General features: G+C 46.3%; 35 non-coding genes across 35 annotated transcripts; all 35 read left to right on the top strand.

Annotated features, from left to right (window-relative positions):
* Positions 1-9: 9 nt before the first annotated feature.
* On the top strand, positions 10-125 carry LOC122937279. Its single transcript, XR_006389686.1, has one exon. It is a non-coding gene; the product is annotated as a U5 spliceosomal RNA (small nuclear RNA).
* A 171-nt stretch (positions 126-296) lies between these two features.
* LOC122937278 lies at positions 297-412 on the top strand. Its single transcript, XR_006389685.1, has one exon. It is a non-coding gene; the product is annotated as a U5 spliceosomal RNA (small nuclear RNA).
* A 171-nt stretch (positions 413-583) lies between these two features.
* Positions 584-699, top strand: LOC122937276. The gene has a single exon (XR_006389684.1). It is a non-coding gene; the product is annotated as a U5 spliceosomal RNA (small nuclear RNA).
* Positions 700-870: 171 nt separating this feature from the next.
* Positions 871-986, top strand: LOC122937274. The gene has a single exon (XR_006389683.1). It is a non-coding gene; the product is annotated as a U5 spliceosomal RNA (small nuclear RNA).
* A 171-nt stretch (positions 987-1,157) lies between these two features.
* LOC122937273 lies at positions 1,158-1,273 on the top strand. Its single transcript, XR_006389682.1, has one exon. It is a non-coding gene; the product is annotated as a U5 spliceosomal RNA (small nuclear RNA).
* A 171-nt stretch (positions 1,274-1,444) lies between these two features.
* On the top strand, positions 1,445-1,560 carry LOC122937272. The gene has a single exon (XR_006389681.1). It is a non-coding gene; the product is annotated as a U5 spliceosomal RNA (small nuclear RNA).
* A 171-nt stretch (positions 1,561-1,731) lies between these two features.
* Positions 1,732-1,847, top strand: LOC122937271. The gene has a single exon (XR_006389680.1). It is a non-coding gene; the product is annotated as a U5 spliceosomal RNA (small nuclear RNA).
* Positions 1,848-2,018: 171 nt separating this feature from the next.
* Positions 2,019-2,134, top strand: LOC122937270. Its single transcript, XR_006389679.1, has one exon. It is a non-coding gene; the product is annotated as a U5 spliceosomal RNA (small nuclear RNA).
* A 171-nt stretch (positions 2,135-2,305) lies between these two features.
* Positions 2,306-2,421, top strand: LOC122937269. Its single transcript, XR_006389678.1, has one exon. It is a non-coding gene; the product is annotated as a U5 spliceosomal RNA (small nuclear RNA).
* Positions 2,422-2,592: 171 nt separating this feature from the next.
* Positions 2,593-2,708, top strand: LOC122937268. Its single transcript, XR_006389677.1, has one exon. It is a non-coding gene; the product is annotated as a U5 spliceosomal RNA (small nuclear RNA).
* A 116-nt stretch (positions 2,709-2,824) lies between these two features.
* LOC122936717 lies at positions 2,825-2,939 on the top strand. The gene has a single exon (XR_006389233.1). It is a non-coding gene; the product is annotated as a U5 spliceosomal RNA (small nuclear RNA).
* Positions 2,940-3,110: 171 nt separating this feature from the next.
* LOC122937267 lies at positions 3,111-3,226 on the top strand. Its single transcript, XR_006389676.1, has one exon. It is a non-coding gene; the product is annotated as a U5 spliceosomal RNA (small nuclear RNA).
* A 116-nt stretch (positions 3,227-3,342) lies between these two features.
* Positions 3,343-3,458, top strand: LOC122937266. The gene has a single exon (XR_006389675.1). It is a non-coding gene; the product is annotated as a U5 spliceosomal RNA (small nuclear RNA).
* Positions 3,459-3,629: 171 nt separating this feature from the next.
* Positions 3,630-3,745, top strand: LOC122937264. Its single transcript, XR_006389673.1, has one exon. It is a non-coding gene; the product is annotated as a U5 spliceosomal RNA (small nuclear RNA).
* A 171-nt stretch (positions 3,746-3,916) lies between these two features.
* LOC122937263 lies at positions 3,917-4,032 on the top strand. Its single transcript, XR_006389672.1, has one exon. It is a non-coding gene; the product is annotated as a U5 spliceosomal RNA (small nuclear RNA).
* Positions 4,033-4,203: 171 nt separating this feature from the next.
* LOC122937262 lies at positions 4,204-4,319 on the top strand. The gene has a single exon (XR_006389671.1). It is a non-coding gene; the product is annotated as a U5 spliceosomal RNA (small nuclear RNA).
* A 170-nt stretch (positions 4,320-4,489) lies between these two features.
* LOC122937261 lies at positions 4,490-4,605 on the top strand. Its single transcript, XR_006389670.1, has one exon. It is a non-coding gene; the product is annotated as a U5 spliceosomal RNA (small nuclear RNA).
* Positions 4,606-4,776: 171 nt separating this feature from the next.
* LOC122937260 lies at positions 4,777-4,892 on the top strand. The gene has a single exon (XR_006389669.1). It is a non-coding gene; the product is annotated as a U5 spliceosomal RNA (small nuclear RNA).
* A 171-nt stretch (positions 4,893-5,063) lies between these two features.
* LOC122937259 lies at positions 5,064-5,179 on the top strand. The gene has a single exon (XR_006389668.1). It is a non-coding gene; the product is annotated as a U5 spliceosomal RNA (small nuclear RNA).
* Positions 5,180-5,350: 171 nt separating this feature from the next.
* Positions 5,351-5,466, top strand: LOC122937258. The gene has a single exon (XR_006389667.1). It is a non-coding gene; the product is annotated as a U5 spliceosomal RNA (small nuclear RNA).
* A 171-nt stretch (positions 5,467-5,637) lies between these two features.
* LOC122937257 lies at positions 5,638-5,753 on the top strand. The gene has a single exon (XR_006389666.1). It is a non-coding gene; the product is annotated as a U5 spliceosomal RNA (small nuclear RNA).
* A 171-nt stretch (positions 5,754-5,924) lies between these two features.
* LOC122937256 lies at positions 5,925-6,040 on the top strand. The gene has a single exon (XR_006389665.1). It is a non-coding gene; the product is annotated as a U5 spliceosomal RNA (small nuclear RNA).
* Positions 6,041-6,211: 171 nt separating this feature from the next.
* On the top strand, positions 6,212-6,327 carry LOC122937255. Its single transcript, XR_006389664.1, has one exon. It is a non-coding gene; the product is annotated as a U5 spliceosomal RNA (small nuclear RNA).
* Positions 6,328-6,498: 171 nt separating this feature from the next.
* LOC122937253 lies at positions 6,499-6,614 on the top strand. The gene has a single exon (XR_006389662.1). It is a non-coding gene; the product is annotated as a U5 spliceosomal RNA (small nuclear RNA).
* Positions 6,615-6,785: 171 nt separating this feature from the next.
* Positions 6,786-6,901, top strand: LOC122937252. Its single transcript, XR_006389661.1, has one exon. It is a non-coding gene; the product is annotated as a U5 spliceosomal RNA (small nuclear RNA).
* Positions 6,902-7,072: 171 nt separating this feature from the next.
* Positions 7,073-7,188, top strand: LOC122937251. The gene has a single exon (XR_006389660.1). It is a non-coding gene; the product is annotated as a U5 spliceosomal RNA (small nuclear RNA).
* A 171-nt stretch (positions 7,189-7,359) lies between these two features.
* LOC122937250 lies at positions 7,360-7,475 on the top strand. Its single transcript, XR_006389659.1, has one exon. It is a non-coding gene; the product is annotated as a U5 spliceosomal RNA (small nuclear RNA).
* A 171-nt stretch (positions 7,476-7,646) lies between these two features.
* Positions 7,647-7,762, top strand: LOC122937248. Its single transcript, XR_006389658.1, has one exon. It is a non-coding gene; the product is annotated as a U5 spliceosomal RNA (small nuclear RNA).
* Positions 7,763-7,933: 171 nt separating this feature from the next.
* On the top strand, positions 7,934-8,049 carry LOC122937247. The gene has a single exon (XR_006389657.1). It is a non-coding gene; the product is annotated as a U5 spliceosomal RNA (small nuclear RNA).
* Positions 8,050-8,220: 171 nt separating this feature from the next.
* LOC122937246 lies at positions 8,221-8,336 on the top strand. The gene has a single exon (XR_006389656.1). It is a non-coding gene; the product is annotated as a U5 spliceosomal RNA (small nuclear RNA).
* A 171-nt stretch (positions 8,337-8,507) lies between these two features.
* Positions 8,508-8,623, top strand: LOC122937245. The gene has a single exon (XR_006389655.1). It is a non-coding gene; the product is annotated as a U5 spliceosomal RNA (small nuclear RNA).
* Positions 8,624-8,794: 171 nt separating this feature from the next.
* On the top strand, positions 8,795-8,910 carry LOC122937244. The gene has a single exon (XR_006389654.1). It is a non-coding gene; the product is annotated as a U5 spliceosomal RNA (small nuclear RNA).
* Positions 8,911-9,081: 171 nt separating this feature from the next.
* On the top strand, positions 9,082-9,197 carry LOC122937243. Its single transcript, XR_006389653.1, has one exon. It is a non-coding gene; the product is annotated as a U5 spliceosomal RNA (small nuclear RNA).
* Positions 9,198-9,368: 171 nt separating this feature from the next.
* LOC122937241 lies at positions 9,369-9,484 on the top strand. Its single transcript, XR_006389651.1, has one exon. It is a non-coding gene; the product is annotated as a U5 spliceosomal RNA (small nuclear RNA).
* Positions 9,485-9,655: 171 nt separating this feature from the next.
* On the top strand, positions 9,656-9,771 carry LOC122937240. The gene has a single exon (XR_006389650.1). It is a non-coding gene; the product is annotated as a U5 spliceosomal RNA (small nuclear RNA).
* Positions 9,772-9,781: the final 10 nt, after the last annotated feature.

The raw sequence follows: 9,781 nt of genomic DNA, 5'->3' as shown, positions 1-9,781 counted from the left end.
GCCCGATGTATACTCTGGTTTCTCTTCAGAACGTATAAATCTTTCGCCTTTTACTAAAGATTTCCGTGGAGAGGAGCAAAACTGAGTTTTTTGGCAATTTTTGCATGCTCCAGCTTGCTGGGGCTTCCTTGTTCAGGTTGAAAAACAGAATGTTCTTCTCTAGCTCTTGCAGGCTTTTTAGTGGCCTCATTTGCATGTCTAGACCATGGACAGCCTACTCCTCCCAGGTGGTCTCCTTGATCCAATTGAGGTCCGAGGAGATGGCACCAAGAACCCAGGAAGCCCTTGCCCGATGTATACTCTGGTTTCTCTTCAGAACGTATAAATCTTTCGCCTTTTACTAAAGATTTCCGTGGAGAGGAGCAAAACTGAGTTTTTTGGCAATTTTTGCATGCTCCAGCTTGCTGGGGCTTCCTTGTTCAGGTTGAAAAACAGAATGTTCTTCTCTAGCTCTTGCAGGCTTTTTAGTGGCCTCATTTGCATGTCTAGAACATGGACAGCCTACTCCTCCCAGGTGGTCTCCTTGATCCAATTGAGGTCCGAGGAGATGGCACCAAGAACCCAGGAAGCCCTTGCCCGATGTATACTCTGGTTTCTCTTCAGAACGTATAAATCTTTCGCCTTTTACTAAAGATTTCCGTGGAGAGGAGCAAAACTGAGTTTTTTGGCAATTTTTGCATGCTCCAGCTTGCTGGGGCTTCCTTGTTCAGGTTGAAAAACAGAATGTTCTTCTCTAGCTCTTGCAGGATTTTTAGTGGCCTCATTTGCATGTCTAGACCATGGACAGCCTACTCCTCCCAGGTGGTCTCCTTGATCCAATTGAGGTCCGAGGAGATGGCACCAAGAACCCAGGAAGCCCTTGCCCGATGTATACTCTGGTTTCTCTTCAGAACGTATAAATCTTTCGCCTTTTACTAAAGATTTCCGTGGAGAGGAGCAAAACTGAGTTTTTTGGCAATTTTTGCATGCTCCAGCTTGCTGGGGCTTCCTTGTTCAGGTTGAAAAACAGAATGTTCTTCTCTAGCTCTTGCAGGCTTTTTAGTGGCCTCATTTGCATGTCTAGACCATGGACAGCCTACTCCTCCCAGGTGGTCTCCTTGATCCAATTGAGGTCCGAGGAGATGGCACCAAGAACCCAGGAAGCCCTTGCCCGATGTATACTCTGGTTTCTCTTCAGAACGTATAAATCTTTCGCCTTTTACTAAAGATTTCCGTGGAGAGGAGCAAAACTGAGTTTTTTGGCAATTTTTGCATGCTCCAGCTTGCTGGGGCTTCCTTGTTCAGGTTGAAAAACAGAATGTTCTTCTCTAGCTCTTGCAGGATTTTTAGTGGCCTCATTTGCATGTCTAGACCATGGACAGCCTACTCCTTCCAGGTGGTCTCCTTGATCCAATTGAGGTCCGAGGAGATGGCACCAAGAACCCAGGAAGCCCTTGCCCGATGTATACTCTGGTTTCTCTTCAGAACGTATAAATCTTTCGCCTTTTACTAAAGATTTCCGTGGAGAGGAGCAAAACTGAGTTTTTTGGCAATTTTTGCATGCTCCAGCTTGCTGGGGCTTCCTTGTTCAGGTTGAAAAACAGAATGTTCTTCTCTAGCTCTTGCAGGCTTTTTAGTGGCCTCATTTGCATGTCTAGACCATGGACAGCCTACTCCTCCCAGGTGGTCTCCTTGATCCAATTGAGGTCCGAGGAGATGGCACCAAGAACCCAGGAAGCCCTTGCCCGATGTATACTCTGGTTTCTCTTCAGAACGTATAAATCTTTCGCCTTTTACTAAAGATTTCCGTGGAGAGGAGCAAAACTGAGTTTTTTGGCAATTTTTGCATGCTCCAGCTTGCTGGGGCTTCCTTGTTCAGGTTGAAAAACAGAATGTTCTTCTCTAGCTCTTGCAGGCTTTTTAGTGGCCTCATTTGCATGTCTAGACCATGGACAGCCTACTCCTCCCAGGTGGTCTCCTTGATCCAATTGAGGTCCGAGGAGATGGCACCAAGAACCCAGGAAGCCCTTGCCCGATGTATACTCTGGTTTCTCTTCAGAACGTATAAATCTTTCGCCTTTTACTAAAGATTTCCGTGGAGAGGAGCAAAACTGAGTTTTTTGGCAATTTTTGCATGCTCCAGCTTGCTGGGGCTTCCTTGTTCAGGTTGAAAAACAGAATGTTCTTCTCTAGCTCTTGCAGGATTTTTAGTGGCCTCATTTGCATGTCTAGACCATGGACAGCCTACTCCTCCCAGGTGGTCTCCTTGATCCAATTGAGGTCCGAGGAGATGGCACCAAGAACCCAGGAAGCCCTTGCCCGATGTATACTCTGGTTTCTCTTCAGAACGTATAAATCTTTCGCCTTTTACTAAAGATTTCCGTGGAGAGGAGCAAAACTGAGTTTTTTGGCAATTTTTGCATGCTCCAGCTTGCTGGGGCTTCCTTGTTCAGGTTGAAAAACAGAATGTTCTTCTCTAGCTCTTGCAGGCTTTTTAGTGGCCTCATTTGCATGTCTAGACCATGGACAGCCTACTCCTCCCAGGTGGTCTCCTTGATCCAATTGAGGTCCGAGGAGATGGCACCAAGAACCCAGGAAGCCCTTGCCCGATGTATACTCTGGTTTCTCTTCAGAACGTATAAATCTTTCGCCTTTTACTAAAGATTTCCGTGGAGAGGAGCAAAACTGAGTTTTTTGGCAATTTTTGCATGCTCCAGCTTGCTGGGGCTTCCTTGTTAAGGTTGAAAAACAGAATGTTTGTCTCTGGCTCTTGCAGGATTTTTAGTGGCCTCATTTGCATGTCTAGAACATAGCACCAAGAACCCAGGAAGCCCTTGCCCGATGTATACTCTGGTTTCTCTTCAGAACGTAAAATCTTTCGCCTTTTACTAAAGATTTCCGTGGAGAGGAGCAAAACTGAGTTTTTTGGCAATTTTTGCATGCTCCAGCTTGCTGGGGCTTCCTTGTTCAGGTTGAAAAACAGAATGTTCTTCTCTAGCTCTTGCAGGCTTTTTAGTGGCCTCATTTGCATGTCTAGAACATGGACAGCCTACTCCTCCCAGGTGGTTTCCTTGTGCCAATTGAGGTCCGAGGAGATGGCACCAAGAACCCAGGAAGCCCTTGCCCGATGTATACTCTGGTTTCTCTTCAGAACGTATAAATCTTTCGCCTTTTACTAAAGATTTCCGTGGAGAGGAGCAAAACTGAGTTTTTTGGCAATTTTTGCATGCTCCAGCTTGCTGGGGCTTCCTTGTTAAGGTTGAAAAACAGAATGTTTGTCTCTGGCTCTTGCAGGATTTTTAGTGGCCTCATTTGCATGTCTAGAACATAGCACCAAGAACCCAGGAAGCCCTTGCCCGATGTATACTCTGGTTTCTCTTCAGAACGTATAAATCTTTCGCCTTTTACTAAAGATTTCCGTGGAGAGGAGCAAAACTGAGTTTTTTGGCAATTTTTGCATGCTCCAGCTTGCTGGGGCTTCCTTGTTCAGGTTGAAAAACAGAATGTTCTTCTCTAGCTCTTGCAGGATTTTTAGTGGCCTCATTTGCATGTCTAGACCATGGACAGCCTACTCCTCCCAGGTGGTCTCCTTGATCCAATTGAGGTCCGAGGAGATGGCACCAAGAACCCAGGAAGCCCTTGCCCGATGTATACTCTGGTTTCTCTTCAGAACGTATAAATCTTTCGCCTTTTACTAAAGATTTCCGTGGAGAGGAGCAAAACTGAGTTTTTTGGCAATTTTTGCATGCTCCAGCTTGCTGGGGCTTCCTTGTTCAGGTTGAAAAACAGAATGTTCTTCTCTAGCTCTTGCAGGCTTTTTAGTGGCCTCATTTGCATGTCTAGACCATGGACAGCCTACTCCTCCCAGGTGGTCTCCTTGATCCAATTGAGGTCCGAGGAGATGGCACCAAGAACCCAGGAAGCCCTTGCCCGATGTATACTCTGGTTTCTCTTCAGAACGTATAAATCTTTCGCCTTTTACTAAAGATTTCCGTGGAGAGGAGCAAAACTGAGTTTTTTGGCAATTTTTGCATGCTCCAGCTTGCTGGGGCTTCCTTGTTCAGGTTGAAAAACAGAATGTTCTTCTCTAGCTCTTGCAGGATTTTTAGTGGCCTCATTTGCATGTCTAGACCATGGACAGCCTACTCCTCCCAGGTGGTCTCCTTGATCCAATTGAGGTCCGAGGAGATGGCACCAAGAACCCAGGAAGCCCTTGCCCGATGTATACTCTGGTTTCTCTTCAGAACGTATAAATCTTTCGCCTTTTACTAAAGATTTCCGTGGAGAGGAGCAAAACTGAGTTTTTTGGCAATTTTTGCATGCTCCAGCTTGCTGGGGCTTCCTTGTTCAGGTTGAAAAACAGAATGTTCTTCTCTAGCTCTTGCAGGATTTTTAGTGGCCTCATTTGCATGTCTAGACCATGGACAGCCTACTCCTCCAGGTGGTCTCCTTGATCCAATTGAGGTCCGAGGAGATGGCACCAAGAACCCAGGAAGCCCTTGCCCGATGTATACTCTGGTTTCTCTTCAGAACGTATAAATCTTTCGCCTTTTACTAAAGATTTCCGTGGAGAGGAGCAAAACTGAGTTTTTTGGCAATTTTTGCATGCTCCAGCTTGCTGGGGCTTCCTTGTTCAGGTTGAAAAACAGAATGTTCTTCTCTAGCTCTTGCAGGCTTTTTAGTGGCCTCATTTGCATGTCTAGACCATGGACAGCCTACTCCTCCCAGGTGGTCTCCTTGATCCAATTGAGGTCCGAGGAGATGGCACCAAGAACCCAGGAAGCCCTTGCCCGATGTATACTCTGGTTTCTCTTCAGAACGTATAAATCTTTCGCCTTTTACTAAAGATTTCCGTGGAGAGGAGCAAAACTGAGTTTTTTGGCAATTTTTGCATGCTCCAGCTTGCTGGGGCTTCCTTGTTCAGGTTGAAAAACAGAATGTTCTTCTCTAGCTCTTGCAGGCTTTTTAGTGGCCTCATTTGCATGTCTAGACCATGGACAGCCTACTCCTCCCAGGTGGTCTCCTTGATCCAATTGAGGTCCGAGGAGATGGCACCAAGAACCCAGGAAGCCCTTGCCCGATGTATACTCTGGTTTCTCTTCAGAACGTATAAATCTTTCGCCTTTTACTAAAGATTTCCGTGGAGAGGAGCAAAACTGAGTTTTTTGGCAATTTTTGCATGCTCCAGCTTGCTGGGGCTTCCTTGTTCAGGTTGAAAAACAGAATGTTCTTCTCTAGCTCTTGCAGGATTTTTAGTGGCCTCATTTGCATGTCTAGACCATGGACAGCCTACTCCTCCCAGGTGGTCTCCTTGATCCAATTGAGGTCCGAGGAGATGGCACCAAGAACCCAGGAAGCCCTTGCCCGATGTATACTCTGGTTTCTCTTCAGAACGTATAAATCTTTCGCCTTTTACTAAAGATTTCCGTGGAGAGGAGCAAAACTGAGTTTTTTGGCAATTTTTGCATGCTCCAGCTTGCTGGGGCTTCCTTGTTCAGGTTGAAAAACAGAATGTTCTTCTCTAGCTCTTGCAGGCTTTTTAGTGGCCTCATTTGCATGTCTAGACCATGGACAGCCTACTCCTCCCAGGTGGTCTCCTTGATCCAATTGAGGTCCGAGGAGATGGCACCAAGAACCCAGGAAGCCCTTGCCCGATGTATACTCTGGTTTCTCTTCAGAACGTATAAATCTTTCGCCTTTTACTAAAGATTTCCGTGGAGAGGAGCAAAACTGAGTTTTTTGGCAATTTTTGCATGCTCCAGCTTGCTGGGGCTTCCTTGTTCAGGTTGAAAAACAGAATGTTCTTCTCTAGCTCTTGCAGGCTTTTTAGTGGCCTCATTTGCATGTCTAGACCATGGACAGCCTACTCCTCCCAGGTGGTCTCCTTGATCCAATTGAGGTCCGAGGAGATGGCACCAAGAACCCAGGAAGCCCTTGCCCGATGTATACTCTGGTTTCTCTTCAGAACGTATAAATCTTTCGCCTTTTACTAAAGATTTCCGTGGAGAGGAGCAAAACTGAGTTTTTTGGCAATTTTTGCATGCTCCAGCTTGCTGGGGCTTCCTTGTTCAGGTTGAAAAACAGAATGTTCTTCTCTAGCTCTTGCAGGATTTTTAGTGGCCTCATTTGCATGTCTAGACCATGGACAGCCTACTCCTCCCAGGTGGTCTCCTTGATCCAATTGAGGTCCGAGGAGATGGCACCAAGAACCCAGGAAGCCCTTGCCCGATGTATACTCTGGTTTCTCTTCAGAACGTATAAATCTTTCGCCTTTTACTAAAGATTTCCGTGGAGAGGAGCAAAACTGAGTTTTTTGGCAATTTTTGCATGCTCCAGCTTGCTGGGGCTTCCTTGTTCAGGTTGAAAAACAGAATGTTCTTCTCTAGCTCTTGCAGGCTTTTTAGTGGCCTCATTTGCATGTCTAGACCATGGACAGCCTACTCCTCCCAGGTGGTCTCCTTGATCCAATTGAGGTCCGAGGAGATGGCACCAAGAACCCAGGAAGCCCTTGCCCGATGTATACTCTGGTTTCTCTTCAGAACGTATAAATCTTTCGCCTTTTACTAAAGATTTCCGTGGAGAGGAGCAAAACTGAGTTTTTTGGCAATTTTTGCATGCTCCAGCTTGCTGGGGCTTCCTTGTTCAGGTTGAAAAACAGAATGTTCTTCTCTAGCTCTTGCAGGCTTTTTAGTGGCCTCATTTGCATGTCTAGACCATGGACAGCCTACTCCTCCCAGGTGGTCTCCTTGATCCAATTGAGGTCCGAGGAGATGGCACCAAGAACCCAGGAAGCCCTTGCCCGATGTATACTCTGGTTTCTCTTCAGAACGTATAAATCTTTCGCCTTTTACTAAAGATTTCCGTGGAGAGGAGCAAAACTGAGTTTTTTGGCAATTTTTGCATGCTCCAGCTTGCTGGGGCTTCCTTGTTCAGGTTGAAAAACAGAATGTTCTTCTCTAGCTCTTGCAGGCTTTTTAGTGGCCTCATTTGCATGTCTAGACCATGGACAGCCTACTCCTCCCAGGTGGTCTCCTTGATCCAATTGAGGTCCGAGGAGATGGCACCAAGAACCCAGGAAGCCCTTGCCCGATGTATACTCTGGTTTCTCTTCAGAACGTATAAATCTTTCGCCTTTTACTAAAGATTTCCGTGGAGAGGAGCAAAACTGAGTTTTTTGGCAATTTTTGCATGCTCCAGCTTGCTGGGGCTTCCTTGTTCAGGTTGAAAAACAGAATGTTCTTCTCTAGCTCTTGCAGGCTTTTTAGTGGCCTCATTTGCATGTCTAGACCATGGACAGCCTACTCCTCCCAGGTGGTCTCCTTGATCCAATTGAGGTCCGAGGAGATGGCACCAAGAACCCAGGAAGCCCTTGCCCGATGTATACTCTGGTTTCTCTTCAGAACGTATAAATCTTTCGCCTTTTACTAAAGATTTCCGTGGAGAGGAGCAAAACTGAGTTTTTTGGCAATTTTTGCATGCTCCAGCTTGCTGGGGCTTCCTTGTTCAGGTTGAAAAACAGAATGTTCTTCTCTAGCTCTTGCAGGCTTTTTAGTGGCCTCATTTGCATGTCTAGACCATGGACAGCCTACTCCTCCCAGGTGGTCTCCTTGATCCAATTGAGGTCCGAGGAGATGGCACCAAGAACCCAGGAAGCCCTTGCCCGATGTATACTCTGGTTTCTCTTCAGAACGTATAAATCTTTCGCCTTTTACTAAAGATTTCCGTGGAGAGGAGCAAAACTGAGTTTTTTGGCAATTTTTGCATGCTCCAGCTTGCTGGGGCTTCCTTGTTCAGGTTGAAAAACAGAATGTTCTTCTCTAGCTCTTGCAGGCTTTTTAGTGGCCTCATTTGCATGTCTAGACCATGGACAGCCTACTCCTCCCAGGTGGTCTCCTTGATCCAATTGAGGTCCGAGGAGATGGCACCAAGAACCCAGGAAGCCCTTGCCCGATGTATACTCTGGTTTCTCTTCAGAACGTATAAATCTTTCGCCTTTTACTAAAGATTTCCGTGGAGAGGAGCAAAACTGAGTTTTTTGGCAATTTTTGCATGCTCCAGCTTGCTGGGGCTTCCTTGTTCAGGTTGAAAAACAGAATGTTCTTCTCTAGCTCTTGCAGGCTTTTTAGTGGCCTCATTTGCATGTCTAGACCATGGACAGCCTACTCCTCCCAGGTGGTCTCCTTGATCCAATTGAGGTCCGAGGAGATGGCACCAAGAACCCAGGAAGCCCTTGCCCGATGTATACTCTGGTTTCTCTTCAGAACGTATAAATCTTTCGCCTTTTACTAAAGATTTCCGTGGAGAGGAGCAAAACTGAGTTTTTTGGCAATTTTTGCATGCTCCAGCTTGCTGGGGCTTCCTTGTTCAGGTTGAAAAACAGAATGTTCTTCTCTAGCTCTTGCAGGATTTTTAGTGGCCTCATTTGCATGTCTAGACCATGGACAGCCTACTCCTCCCAGGTGGTCTCCTTGATCCAATTGAGGTCCGAGGAGATGGCACCAAGAACCCAGGAAGCCCTTGCCCGATGTATACTCTGGTTTCTCTTCAGAACGTATAAATCTTTCGCCTTTTACTAAAGATTTCCGTGGAGAGGAGCAAAACTGAGTTTTTTGGCAATTTTTGCATGCTCCAGCTTGCTGGGGCTTCCTTGTTCAGGTTGAAAAACAGAATGTTCTTCTCTAGCTCTTGCAGGCTTTTTAGTGGCCTCATTTGCATGTCTAGACCATGGACAGCCTACTCCTCCCAGGTGGTCTCCTTGATCCAATTGAGGTCCGAGGAGATGGCACCAAGAACCCAGGAAGCCCTTGCCCGATGTATACTCTGGTTTCTCTTCAGAACGTATAAATCTTTCGCCTTTTACTAAAGATTTCCGTGGAGAGGAGCAAAACTGAGTTTTTTGGCAATTTTTGCATGCTCCAGCTTGCTGGGGCTTCCTTGTTCAGGTTGAAAAACAGAATGTTCTTCTCTAGCTCTTGCAGGCTTTTTAGTGGCCTCATTTGCATGTCTAGAACATGGACAGCCTACTCCTCCCAGGTGGTCTCCTTGATCCAATTGAGGTCCGAGGAGATGGCACCAAGAACCCAGGAAGCCCTTGCCCGATGTATACTCTGGTTTCTCTTCAGAACGTATAAATCTTTCGCCTTTTACTAAAGATTTCCGTGGAGAGGAGCAAAACTGAGTTTTTTGGCAATTTTTGCATGCTCCAGCTTGCTGGGGCTTCCTTGTTCAGGTTGAAAAACAGAATGTTCTTCTCTAGCTCTTGCAGGATTTTTAGTGGCCTCATTTGCATGTCTAGACCATGGACAGCCTACTCCTCCCAGGTGGTCTCCTTGATCCAATTGAGGTCCGAGGAGATGGCACCAAGAACCCAGGAAGCCCTTGCCCGATGTATACTCTGGTTTCTCTTCAGAACGTATAAATCTTTCGCCTTTTACTAAAGATTTCCGTGGAGAGGAGCAAAACTGAGTTTTTTGGCAATTTTTGCATGCTCCAGCTTGCTGGGGCTTCCTTGTTCAGGTTGAAAAACAGAATGTTCTTCTCTAGCTCTTGCAGGCTTTTTAGTGGCCTCATTTGCATGTCTAGACCATGGACAGCCTACTCCTCCCAGGTGGTCTCCTTGATCCAATTGAGGTCCGAGGAGATGGCACCAAGAACCCAGGAAGCCCTTGCCCGATGTATACTCTGGTTTCTCTTCAGAACGTATAAATCTTTCGCCTTTTACTAAAGATTTCCGTGGAGAGGAGCAAAACTGAGTTTTTTGGCAATTTTTGCATGCTCCAGCTTGCTGGGGCTTCCTTGTTCA

The sequence above is a fragment of the Bufo gargarizans genome, chromosome 4, assembly GCF_014858855.1.
Source record: "Bufo gargarizans isolate SCDJY-AF-19 chromosome 4, ASM1485885v1, whole genome shotgun sequence".
NCBI classification, from domain to species: Eukaryota; Metazoa; Chordata; class Amphibia; order Anura; family Bufonidae; genus Bufo; species Bufo gargarizans.
The sequence above is the reverse complement of the archived record's forward strand: the minus strand, read 5'-3'. Positions and strand labels throughout refer to the sequence as shown.